We start from the raw sequence: 14,083 nt of genomic DNA, 5'->3' as shown, positions 1-14,083 counted from the left end.
AGAGATGTTCCTTTGGGGGTTGTACGCCTCTGCAAATGTTCTGCTGAAGTGGTCAACTACTGGCCGAATTTTGTATAGACGATCAAAGTTAGCATCGTCTCAGGGAGGACACAGTGCATTATCACTATAAGCCACGGCACTATCAGTATTTTGTCAGTATTTTTTCTCAGGAGTGTGAGCCAAAACCAGGAGTGGGTGATCAATGCAGAATTAGTGACCTTTTCTCTGATTGTTCCTCACTTGGTTTTGGGTGAGAAAAAAATGGGTAAAAATTGATGGGCATAAAAATTTGTCTGGGCCACCATAAGATTTACTATTTCGTCTCTGAAAAAGAATTTGAAAAAGTCAATTTCAGTGAGGCGTGTGACATCAAATTGGATTCCTGAGCGTCCGATGAAATCCAGAAATAACAGACTGATTATTTTTAGGGGTGTAGGCCATATGGGATCAATTGCAGTAGGGGTTGCCTAGGTCTTAAGGTGCCTTGTTGGGGTTCCTTCCTCACTAGATGAGGAGGAATGTGGAATCCATTACTTATTCCAGTGTCGGTAAATGAGATGAGAATTAGTATCATGGAGGATGAGTCTATGAGAAACGTATTCAGCTGCACACACCGAGGAAGAAACTGTATGTGGCCTAAAATACATAGGTTTTATTAGTTGATGTATAGAAGAAAACGCAATATCTTTAAAATAATAAATCTCATGTTTCCCTTATTATCTGCAGTAATTTTATTATTACACAGGATTTTTATGATATATCGGCTCATCATCTTCTCTCTACAGTATTGGATCCTCTCAGTGAATATCTTCTATATAAGAGAAATTTCCTGATTTACCCATCAAAGATGGACAGAGACAAGATGGTAGAGAAAATATTACACCTCACCCTAGAGATCCTCTTCCGGCTTACTGGAGAGGTGAGAGATTCTGATGACGTCACATTACATCATTCTTATCTATGGGAATAACAGATGGACAGAACTGGAGAGGTGAGGACTCTGGAAATGTCTGTAGTGAGATTTATTAATGTGTCTCTCCATAACCAGGATTACTCAGTAGTGAAGAAGACCTCTAGTGAGTGCTGTCAGGACCCTTTGTCTGAGGGATGGGAAAAACCCCTGAGCCCAATCACGAGATCTTTATCTAACCCCCTGATACATGAGGACATCAATGACCAGAAGATCCTAGAACTCGCCTACAAGATGATTGAGCTGCTGACTGGAGAGGTGACACTGCTGGGAATGCTGGGACATTATACAGTATCGCTATGAAAGGATCGAGGGGATGACGGTGTCATTGTATGTGTCAGGTTCCTATAAGGTGTCAGGATGTCGCCGTCTTTTTCTCCATGGAGGAGTGGGAGTATTTAGAAGGACACAAAGATTTGTACAAGGACATCATGATGGAGGTTCCCCAGCCCCTCACATCACCAGGTAATAGACAGGACTAAATACACACGGCCTATAATTATCTGTATGTAAAGAATGAATCCAGTCCCTGTATGTGTTTCCTCCAGATCTATCCAGTAAGAGGACAACACCAGAGAGATGTCCCCGTCCTCTTCTTCCACAGGACTGTAAACAAGAAGATCCCAATGTTCCTCAGGATCATCAGGTAGATGGAGAGAAGGTGTCATGAGATCTCCCCTATGATATGTAGACGGCTGTGAAGGTCTTGTGCTCAGTCTTGTTTTATCAACCAGTATTATATGTTTTATACTTGTGTATTGAGAACGGTGGAGATGACAGGATTAGAGCTGATCATAGATGTGATTTCTCCATCTCTCTGTGACTTTTGAAATATTTGTTTCAGAGTAAAGATCTGATCCATATTAATACTACAGAGACATATCTGAGGGGTGATAAGCGGTATAAGGAGGATATTCCTACATATGACTACCCAGGTGAGTAGTAATTACTAAATGCAGAGAAGTCACAGATTCTTCTCAGTCACCGGCTGTGGCTGCTTTATCAACGGTGTTGTCCGTCTGTATCATAATTGCGTGATCACCATTTTGCCTCTGGACCACAAGATTCTCCTCCACCCAAAACTGTTCAAATGACTTTGGGCATTGAAAGCCCTTTTCAATAGATCTTACAAGGTGGAAGTACCACCTACCCTCTGGGCTTAGAATAAAATATTATGATGGACCACTAAGAGAAAGCGGAGGGTAATGATGCTGTTGCTTTCCTAGATCCCTGATATCTTATTGGATGAATCTACCTTCTCTCCCTTCTGTGCTGCTGTATGTGCTCATATGGTTCATACAAGACCAGGTCCAGTCTTTCTGACCAAACTTCACTTTTATGATCTGCAACATTAAATGTGCAGTGAGGCCCAGTGTGAATTTCTGTACAATAACAACAGAGTTTCCCTTTATCCTGACTTTTCAATTTCTTTTAAAACTGACTAACTTCAAACAGGATTGCGATAAACTACATAAAATACATTACACCTGTGCCATGATATATCTCTAAGCTAAATTTAAAACACCTCAGCTCTGCACTAATATAAAAAGTTAAAGATAAAAGCACAATACACAAATGCCCAAAAGTAAATGGATAAATCGCAAAGTGCATAAAAGTAATGATAAATAATAAAGGGTATTTAGTTAACCCTTATATGCACTAATGCTTTTTAGACTACAACGAAAAAACCTGGGGTCTGAACTGAAACGTAAATTGATGTGCATGCAAAATGTAAATGCATGTTCACATAAAGCCATTAGACAGAAAAAAACAAAGACAAAAGCACAATACACAGATACCCAAAAGTAAATAAATCGCAAAGTGCATAAAAGTAATGATAACTAAATACCCTTTATTATTTAACATAAATTTTGATCAAAATAATGTAAAAGCCATTTTAAAGAGTAAAAAGACTCCCAGGTTTTTTCTTTGTAGTCTAATGTTCATTAATGCATATAAGGGTGTGGCCGCCCTTTTTCTGAGCTGGAAGGTTCATTCTGCCTCTCAGGTTCATGCTTCTACTAAGGGTTCAGTCTCTCAGCCCTTATCCATATGTATGTCACTTGACAAATTGTAATGTTTTAATATTAGAGTTAGGACTGTTCCATAAGGGTTGCCATGATGTTGCGGGATGGCTTTTACATTATTTTGATCAAAATTTATGTTAACTAAATACCCTTTATTATTTAGCATTACTTTTATGCACTTTGCAATTTATCGATTTACTTTTGGGTATTTGTGTATTGTGCTTTTGTCTTTGTTTTTTCTGTCTAATGGCCTTATGTAAATTTGCATTTACATTTTGCATGCACACCAATTTACGTTTCAGTTCAGACTCCCAGGTTTTTACTAATATAAAAAGTTCACCTTAAATGTCTAATATTTCTTCTTGAAACTCATCTGACAGAAAATATTGTCCCTTATGATCATTTAGAATGCCAAGAACCACCGAGCCCCATACTCTAATTACAACAGAGAAGTTTCACCACTAGTTACTCATTTTTTACTGATGAAGACTGTTGAGTTTGATCATTTCAGTAGATGTTGTTGTCTATACTCACAGTTTTTGACTACAGTAGTTAGTGCCCAAAATACTCTGATTTAACCACTTTCTGCAGACAGCCTTATGAGGCCCTATTCTTCAAATCTGACGTGTGTCACTTTGTGGTGATATCCTTTGTGAAGAATTCCAAAGTTAATAAGAAACAAATGGACCTTTCTAATTATTTTCCAACTTCTCTTGAATCCAACAATACCCTGTATACAGTTGTATCCTACTATCTGGGCACATGGCAGGTTAAGAGGAGAAGGAGCGACATTTAGCTATTTGAATGCAGATCTTGCTGGAATAGTTTGCAGACACAATGTATTGGGGTCACTGTTCATGGTCACATGGCAGCTCAAAAGATGGCTACCACAAACAGGCTTGGCGCTATCTACCTTGTTTTCCAGATCTCAAGTATTGCCTTAACCCTGATCCTTTAACCCCTCTACATGGATCTGGCGTTACACAGAGACCCCTAGGCTTGGACCACAGTGTTACCTGCTGTTCTGTGGTGTGAGATTAGAAGAAGAATAGTCAGGTAGCCGGGTCAGAACCAGGAGGTCAGAGAAAATACAAAATCAGAAGACACAAAAGTAGTCAGTAAACGGGCTGAGGTCAGAACAGAAGCAAATACATAATCCGGGAGCTGAGCACAGAGGACTGAACCAGAGGAGAACAAGGCTGTATCTGGCAGCTTCTGGCAATATGCTTCCAGCTTTAGTAGGGTGTTGAGCTTTCCAATTGGCTGAAGCAGGGAGCAGATTACTCCAGCTGGACAGCACACACACCCATACTGCCAGACTGAATGGTACTACTGGTCCCAGGCACCCTAATCTTAGTGGCTGGACAGAGCCTGCGCCGCCCAGAGCTTCTGGTTCTGACGTCTCCTCCATCTGACTGGTGACAGAAATACATACGTCCCAGAGGAGATGGGACACATCATTTGCAGAAGCCCTAATATGACAAAATGTCATAAAACCAGAGCAGTAGAAATCCCCATAAAGGGACTCCATTTTGGAAATTATAACCTTCAGTGAAATAATCTATAGGAGTAGTGACTATTGATTCCACAGGCAATTTCCGGAAATTAGCACTCAGTGGATGATGGAGAGTGAAAATTGCAAATATGCCATTATACTCCCCAATACATAGTGCCCAGATTGTGCTTCAGGAGACACACACCGTAAAATAAGTGGGTTCTTCTCACTATAGTAATGCCAAATACATGGATGCTAAATGTGGTTTGGGCGCACTGCAAGGCTCAGAAACGAGGGGGCGATCTGACTTTGGGAGAGCGGATATTGCTGGATTGGTTTATGGAAGCCATGTTGCTTTTCAAGAATATTTGAGCCACTAATAATATGGAAACCTCTGTTTTTCCATTGATGGACCTGAGTGGGAGCTTTTTTGTGAGATGAGTAGAAGTTTTTATTGGTATTATTTTTGCCTACATAACATTGTTTGTTGGCCTTTTATTCCATATTTTGGAGGCAGAATTAACAAACAGTTGAACACCACGCTCCACTGGTTCATCCTATGAGGTTTTCTATTAGACTGTGAACTGTTATTGTCTTGGTGAAGAATTCAGTATTTTTACATAACTTGCCATTTTTACTGATAGTTTAAGTAGAAATGTACAAAAATATAAATTTCAAGGATATTTTATTCATAAAAATTTGTTTTATTCTTGGCAGATGACTGTACCCGGAGATCAGAGGGACAGCTGACATCTTCAATTTTTAAATCCCATGATCTTGAGATCCCACAGGATACAATTGAAGTGAATGCCATTACTCCAGATATACCATCATCCCTTCAAAGTAAAGATCTGTCATCTGATCATTTGAAACAGGTCCTGTCTTCTGATTCATTACCAACTACTGAGGAAAATCAATGTCACAAAATAAGCATTAAAACACGAACTGCTCCTAAATCAAAGAAGCCATTTTCACATTCAGAATATGGAAATAGTTTTTCCCTTGAAAAGTCTTTTCTTAAACATCAAAGCTTTCACACAACAGAGAATAGATTTTTTTGTTCCAAGTGTGGAAAATGTTTTATCCAGAAATCTGATATTGTTAGTCACCAGAGAACTCACACAGGGGAGAAGCCATTTTCATGTTCAGAATGTGTGAAATGTTTTACAGAGAATTCAAGTCTTATCAAACATCAGAGAACTCACACAGGGCAGAAGCCATTTTCATGTTCAGAATGTGGAAAATGTTTTACTCAGAAATCATCTCTTGCTAAACATCTTCGGATGCACACAGGGGAGAAACCATTTTCATGTTCAGAATGTGGAAAATGTTTTACAGAGAAATCATCTCTTGTTAAACATCTTCGGACGCACACAGGGGAGAAACCATTTTCATGTTCAGAATGTGGAAAATGTTTTACACAGAAATCAAGTTTTGTTATGCACCAAAGAACTCACACAGGGGAGAAGCCATTTTCATGTTTAGAATGTGGGAAATGTTTTAGCCAGAAATCAGATTTTGTTATACACCAGAGAACCCACACAGGGGAGAAGCCTTTTTCCTGCTCAGAATGTGGAAAATGTTTTAACCAGAAATCACAATTTGTTAGGCATCAGAGAACCCACACAGGGGAAAAGCCTTTTTCCTGTTCAGAATGTGGAAAATGTTTTAAGAGGAAATCAACTCTTTTTACACATCAAAGAACTCACACAGGGGTGAAGCCATTTTCTTGTTCAGAATGTGGGAAATGTTTTGTGAAGAAATCATCTTTACTTTGTCACTGGAGAACTCACACAGGGGAGAAACCATTTTCATGTTCAGAATGTGTAAAATGTTTTACACAGAAATCAAGTCTTATCAAACATCAGAGAACTCACACAGGGGAGGAACCATTTTCATGTTCAGAATGTGGGAAATATTTTACAGAGAAATCAAGTCTTATCAAACATCACAGAACTCACACAGGGGAAAAGCCTTTTTTCTGTTCAGAATGTGGAAAATGTTTTATGAGGAAATCAACTCTTTTTACACATCAAAGAACTCACACAGGGGTGAAGCCATTTTCATGTTCAGAATGCGGGAAATGTGTTGTGAAGAAATCATCTTTACTTTGTCACCGGAGAATTCACACAGGGGAGAAACCATTTTCATGTTCAGAATGTGAAAAATGTTTTACACAGAAATCAAGTCTTATCAAACATCAGAGAACTCACACAGGAGAGAAGCCATTTTCATGATCAGAATGTCGGAAATGTTTTACTCAGAAATCAAATTTTGTTAAGCACCAAAGAACTCACACAGGGGAGAAGCCTTTTAGATGTTCAGAATGCGGGAAATGTTTTGTCAAGAAATCATCTCTTCTTAGTCACCAGAGCAATCACTCAGGGGAGAAGCTTTTTTATATTCTTAATGTGGCAAATGTTTTACTTGTAAAGACACACTTTTAGCAAGAAAAAATCTTGCTAATAAGTGAGTGCGTCTTACAGACTGGTGGCAGCTTCCTCTGACAGAGGAGAACGCTGAGACAGTGTCCTTTCTGATCACTGAGAGAACTGTGCTCTCCTCCAGCCCCACACTTATCTAACGGAGCAAAGCAGGAGAGGAAGTTACCGGTATCTGCACAGAGGCTGCACGAGTGAGCAGCTGAAGAATCTTCCACCCGACGAGCTCAAGGACTTTTCTGATCATGTACAGTCATGGCCAAAAGTATTGAGAATGAGACAAATAGTAATTTTTCCAAAGTTTACTGCTTCATTTTTTGTAATGGCAATTTGCATATACTCCTGAATGTCAAAGAGTGATCAGCTTAACAGCAATTACTGTACTTGCAAAGTCAATATTTGCCCAGAAAATGAACTTTAACCCCCAAAACACATTTCAACATCATTGCAGTCCTGCCTTGAAAGGAGCAGCTAACATCGTTGATCCATTAACACAGGTGTGGGTGTTGATGAGGACAGGGCTGGCGAACAATCAGTCATAATTAAGTAAGAATAACATCACTGGACACTTTAAAAGGAGGCTGGTTCTTGGTATCATTGTTTCTCTTCAGTTAACCATGGCTATCTCTAAAGAAACACGTGCAGCCATCATTGCACTGCACAAAAATGGCCTAACAGGGAAGAGTATCGCAGCTACAAAGATTGCACCTCAGTCAACAATCTATCGCATCATCAAGAACTTCAAGGAGAGAGCTTCCATTGTTGTCAAAAAGGCTCCAGGGCGCCCAAGAAAGACCAGCAAGCGCCAGGACCGTATCTTAAAACTGTTTCAGCTGCGGGATCGGACTACCAGCAGTGCCGAGCTTGCTCAGGAATGGCAGCAGGCTGGTGTGAGTGCTTCTGCACGCACTGTGAGGCGGAGACTCTTTGAGCAAGGGCTGGTTTCAAGGAGGGCAGCAAAGAAGCCACTTCTCTCCAGAAAAAACATCAGGGACCGACTGATATTCTGCAAAAGGTATAGGGAGTGGACTGCTGAGGACTGGGGCAAAGTCATTTTCTCTGATGAATCCCCTTTTCGATTGTTTGGGACATCTGGAAAACAGTTTATTCGGAGAAGAAGAGGTGAGCACTACCACCAGTCTTGTCTCATGCCAACTGTAAAGCATCCTGAAACCATTCATGTGTGGGGTTGCTTCTCAGCCAAGGGAATCGGCTCACTCACAGTCTTTCCTAAAAACACAGCCATGAATAAAGAATGGTACCAGAATGTCCTCCTAGAGCAACTTCTCCCAACCGTCCAAGAGCAGTTTGGCGCCCAACAATGCCTTTTCCAGCATGATGGAGCACCTTGCCATAAAGCAAAGGTGATAACTAAATGGCTCATGGAACAAAACATAGAGATTTTGGGTCCATGGCCTGGAAACTCCCCAGATCTTAATCCCATTGAGAACTTGGGGTCAATCATCAAGAGACGGGTGGACAAACAAAAACCAACAAATTCTGGCAAAATGCAAGCATTGATTATGCAAGAATGGACTGCTATCAGTCAGGATTTGGTCCAAAAGTTGATTGAGAGCATGCCAGGGAGAATTACAGAGGTCTTGAAGAAGAAGGGGCAACACTGCAAATATTGACTTGCTGCATTAACTCATTCTAACTGTCAATATAACCTATTGGTACTCATAATATGATTGCAATTATATTTCTGTATGTGATATAAACATCAGACAAACACTAATAAAAACCAGAGGCCAGCAGATCATGTGAAAATATAATTTTGGTGTCATTCTCAAAACTTTTGGCCATGACTGTATAACTGTTTTACATATTTTCAAAAGTCGTCAAGTTCAGTTATGAAATGAGCCATTTCTTAATGATTTTAATGACTTGTTTCTATGATATCAAAGTGTTTTCCTTTTACTGCTACATGTAATTAATGATAAAAGTTTCAGTACTTTGAAACATTATTAATTTTGCAAATATAAAGATTCAGAATTTTTTGTTATGCCAATTTTCTGATATTTATTTAGAGGAAACGTAGCAACAATTCAAATAACTAAAACCTGTTTAAACCCTATTGGGAAATATAAACAGTTACAGAAATTGCGCTACAAAATTTGGTCCTCATTCAGTGACAACTTTTTCGCTTGTCTCTTGTAGTCCTGCATCGGATCATTTCTTACAATTGTCCATCAGTAATTTGCTAGCATTGATGGATTCCAATTTCCTTGATATCTTTTCTCCATAAACGCAATACCTTGGTGAAATCTCTCACTGTGCTTGTCCCTCACTGCTCCGCAGTTTGGTGGATCAAAGTCTAGATGCGAATTTAAGAAATTAATCTTTAAGGACATGTTACAGCCAAGATCTTTATATATTTATAGGTGATTTTCCACCAACTCTTCAGTTACCTGCTCTTCAGTTTCTCAAAAATTATTTACCACTAGTGATGAGCGAGCATACTCGTTACTCAAGATTTACGCGCATGCTCAGGTGTTTTCCGAGTTTCTTCGGTGTGCTTGAATGTTATGTTTGAGTCACTCAGTGTGCATGATTTTTGACTGTTTGAAAGCTTTAATACATGTGAGGAATGCCTGTTGGTTAGGAAGTACTTAGCTGCGGGGGAGAAAAATGACCAGGAAAAGCCACAGAAAGATGTCGGGAGAAGTGGGCTCTAAGCGCCAAGATGACACTGCAGTCATCATGCTTAAGATGTATTGAACATGGAAGATGAAGAGGAGGGAAGTAGTGGTCAGGCTGGAGCGATTTGCGTGCACAGAAACACAGGTCTTAGCAGGTGACGGTGGCCTTCATATAGCAGCTACCCCGCAGCTGTGCATGGGCTCCGGAGCAGAGGAGTCGGGTGAGGAGGAGATGGAAAAGGCAGCTGCATTGATGACGTAAAAAGACCACAAAACTTCATGTGGCACAGTTCTCACTCCCCCACAGTCTAATTTGCACCAAGGTGACATACAGGTACCTAAGGAATATACTTTAACCCCTTTCTGACATGCCCAGTAATAGTACTTCGTACTGACCTAGGCTTGTTGGACCAGATACATACTATTAAGCGCACTTCGATCGCGCCCACACAAGCGGTGCAGGCGATGGCCGCCGGGTGTCAGCTGATTCTCACAGCTGACACTTGGTGCTATGTGCCAGGAGCGGTGCCGTGAAGTCAATCGCAGCATTCCGGAAACAAGGGGAGATAAGCGTGACCTACTTACCTCCTCTACGGCATCCCGAGCTGTCTGTGCCGAGTCTTGGTAATTGTCATGGTGACCCAATGTCGTCATGACGACATCCGGGTCACCAGGCATCATGAAGTTGCCTGGTGACATGTGCGCGATCAAAGTAACTTCTGCCTGTGCAGCGCTGACACGCAGCATAGCATAGAGATGCTGCTGCATCTCCATGGTATACAAGCGATCGGCTTGCAAAAAATGAAAGTCCCATAGTGGGACAAAGTGTAAAAGTAAAAAAAAGTATCAAAGTGAAAAAAATATTAAAAAAAAATAATCAAAAAATAAAAATATACTATGCCCATAAAAAATATTATGAAAAAAAACAATAAAAGTACACCATATTTGGTATCACTGCGTCCTGAACAACCTTAACTATAAAATTGTCCCACTAGTTAACCCCTTTAGTGAACACGGTAAAAAAATAAATAAATAAAAAATGAAGCGAAAACTATGCTTTATCATCATACCACCAAACAAAAGATAAAATAAACGTGATCAAAAAGACAAATGTAAATAAAAATGGTACCGCTGAAAACGTCATCTTGTCCACCAAAAAAACAAGCTGCCATACGGCTCCATCAGCCGAAAAATAAAAAAGTTATAGCTCTCAGAATAAAGCAGTATTTCTATAAAATAATTTTTGTGTAAAAGTGCTAAAACATAAAAAAATATAAATGTGGTACCGCTGTAAACTTACTGACCCAAAGAATAAAGCTACCTTATCAATTTTTACCACAAGCGGAACAGCAAAAAAAAAAAAAAAACAATTCCTAAACTATTGGTTTTTGTTTATTCTGCCTCCCAAAAATCAGAATAGAAAGCGATCAAAAAAGTCACGTGCCCGAAAATGGTACCACTAAAAACGTCAACTTGTCGCGCAAAAAACAAGTCCTTACATGACTATGTCGGCGAAAATATGGAAAAATGATTGCAAAAACTAGTCTTTGCAAAAAAAAGCATCTTTTAGTGTATGACAGTTGCCAAACATGAAAACCTGATATGAATCTGGCATCGCTGTAATCGCACCGACCTGAAGCATAAAGTTGTCTAATCACTTATACTGCACAAGGAACGGTGTAAAAAATAAACTCTAGGGTTAGGGTTGTGTTACGGTTAGGGTTGTGTTGGGGTTGAAATTTTTTCAAAAGTAAAGAAAAAAAATGACGGTATGGCGACTAGTGTTGAGCGCAAGTGCGCGCTACTTGAGTTTGCATCGGGTGCTCAGGTATGCACCGAGTAGCACGGGTGCTCAAGTGACATGCTCAAGTCTCCGCCCCATATGCTTTGCAGACAAAAATACCTTGCGGAGATTGCCTGCCATGCACGAGCGATCCCCGCATATTTTTTTTTTGGGTGTCTAACAACCGTCAAACATGCGGGGTGGGGACTCGAGCATGTCACTCGAGCACCCGTGATACATGATGCATTCCTGAGCACCCGATGCAAACTCAAGTAGTGAGCACTTGTGCTCAAGATTGATGACAACTCATTCAGTATAATGACCTAATGTTATCAAATTCTGTGTCGTACTTCTGGGTTCAAAGTGTTCACTATACCCCTTGATAAAATCCTCTAGGGGTCTAGTTTCCAAAATGGGGTCACTTGTGGAGGGTTTCCACTATTTAGGCGCATCAGCCGTTCTCCAAATGCGACATGGCGTCCGCTCTCGATTCCAGCTAATTTTGCTTTCAAAAAAGTCACTCAGTGCTCCTTCCCTTCTGAACTCTACCTTGTGCGCAAGAAGTGTATTTTCCCCACATATAGGGTATCGGCGTACTCGGGAGAAATTGCACAACAGTTTTTGGGGTCCATTTTCTCTACTTACACTTATGAAAATAAAACATTTTGGGCTAAAAGATAATTTTTTTGGAAAAAGTTAGATTTTTTTTATTTTCACGGCTGCATGTTATAAACTTCTGTGAAGCACCTGGGGGTTCAGGGTGCTCACCACACATTTAGATAAGTTCCCTGAGGGGTCTAGTTTCCAAAATGATGTCACTTGTGTGGGGTTTCCACTGTTTAGGCACATCAGGGGCTCTCCAAACGCAACATGGCATTCGCTAATTATTCAAGCAAATTTTACATTCAAAAAGTCAAATGGCGCTCCTTCCCTTGTGAACACTACCGTGTGCCCAAAAAGTGTTTTTCTCCCAGATATGGAGAATTGGCGTGCACAGGAGAAATTGCACAACACATTTTGGGGTCCATTTTTTCCTGTTACCCTTGCAAAAATTAAAAACATTGTGGTCTAAAGTAACAATTTTGTGAAAAAAGTTAAATGTTTAATTTTTTTCTTCCGCATTCCAAAAATTCAAGTGAAGCACCTGAAGGGTTAATAAACTTCTTGAATGTGGTTTTCAGCACCTTGAGGGGTGCAGTTTTTAGAATGGTGCCACTTTTGGGTATTTTCTGTCATAAAGACCCCTCAAAGTCACTTCAAATGTGATGTGGCCCCTAAAAAAATGGTTTTGTAAATTTTGTTGGAAAAATGAGAAATCCCTGGTCAACTTTTAACTGTTCTAACTTCCTAACAAAAAAAATGTTGGTTCCAAAATTGTGCTGATGTAAAGTAAACATGTGGGAAATGTTATTTATTAACTATTTTGTGTGACATATCTCTCTGATTTAAGGGCATGAAAATTCAAATTTTGAAAATTGCTAAATTTTCAAAATTTTCACAAATTTCTAATTTTTTCAATAATAATTGCAAAGCATATTGAATAAATTTGTACCACTATCATGAAGTACAATATGTTACAAAAATATAATCTCAGAATCAGTGGGATCAGTTGAAGCGTTCCAGAGTTATTACCTCATAAAGTGACAGTGGTCAGAATTGTAAAAATTGGCCCGATCATTAATGTGCAAACCACCCTTGGGGGTAAAGGGGTTAAAGGACGTTTTCATTGCAGTGGTACATTGTAAATCCTCTCTATCTGCTTTGAATGTACAATTTGGTGGTCTTAAAGATTAAATAACAGGTATACGCCACAAACTGCAGAAAACAGAGCAGGGGACAGTGGAAGGCAGAGTCAGCGCTATCGAGGATCAGATAGAAGATACAAGGAATGAGAGCAGGCTTGCAGCACAGCAAGTATCAGCACTGTTGACGAAAACATGACCTTGAAAATAGATAAAGAGCAATAATATACAACTTATTGGTGTGCTTGAAAAAATAGAAGGCTCCTCTCCTACTGAATTATTTGAATACTTGCTGAAATTAATAATCGGACCTAAAATCTTAGGATCTAGAACAAGCTAATAGGGTACCGACCCGTCCTCTTCCTCCTGGGCTTCCACCAAGACCTGTGCTCGCTAAAATTTTACACTATCGGGACAGAGATATTATCCTGCGACAGGAAAGGGATCACCCAGATCTAACAATTAATGGATCCAAAATCTCAATCTTTCCAGATTATTCTATAAAAGTGCAGAGTAAAGAGCCAAATTCTTTGATAACAAAAAACATTTGAGAGATCTGCACGTTCCATATTCAGTGACATTCCCTGCCAAGTTAAGGACGGTAGCCGGAGATACTGTGCCCTTCGCTGGCTGGATATGAATGAGAGGCAAATACGCTGGGATCAAATTCGGGATGTTACAGGTTGAAGATCCTGTGGTACAAACACTAATTCTTCAAATCTTCAATAACACAGTGATTCGTGAGTATATGGGATGAAGTGTGTCCTTGCTTGTTGGACATTTCTTTATGAATTTTTTATTTTTTTTCAGGTTCTATTATGATTATATTGCAGTCCTTGTGCCTAACTGGAGTTGAATTCAAGTTGGAGTTAAGTCCAAGGAGACTTAAAGAGGACCCATCACTATTTTTTTTTTGGATTTAACTTAAAAGCAGAGGTAATAATATTAATGATTTGACAAAATTATGAACAAGGCAGATACCA

General features: G+C 39.7%; 1 pseudogene; it reads left to right on the top strand.

Moving 5' to 3' along the window:
• The first annotated feature begins 822 nt into the window (after nt 1-822).
• The window catches only part of LOC141219413 (uncharacterized), a 55,611-nt pseudogene continuing 42,350 nt past the window's right edge, over nt 823-14,083 (top strand).

This window comes from Phyllobates terribilis, unplaced genomic scaffold (genome assembly GCF_046119375.1).
Source record: "Phyllobates terribilis strain yellow unplaced genomic scaffold, ASM4611937v1 Scaffold_268__1_contigs__length_2594270, whole genome shotgun sequence".
In the NCBI taxonomy this organism is placed as follows: domain Eukaryota; kingdom Metazoa; phylum Chordata; class Amphibia; order Anura; family Dendrobatidae; genus Phyllobates; species Phyllobates terribilis.
This window is presented reverse-complemented; position numbering and strand designations above follow the sequence as displayed.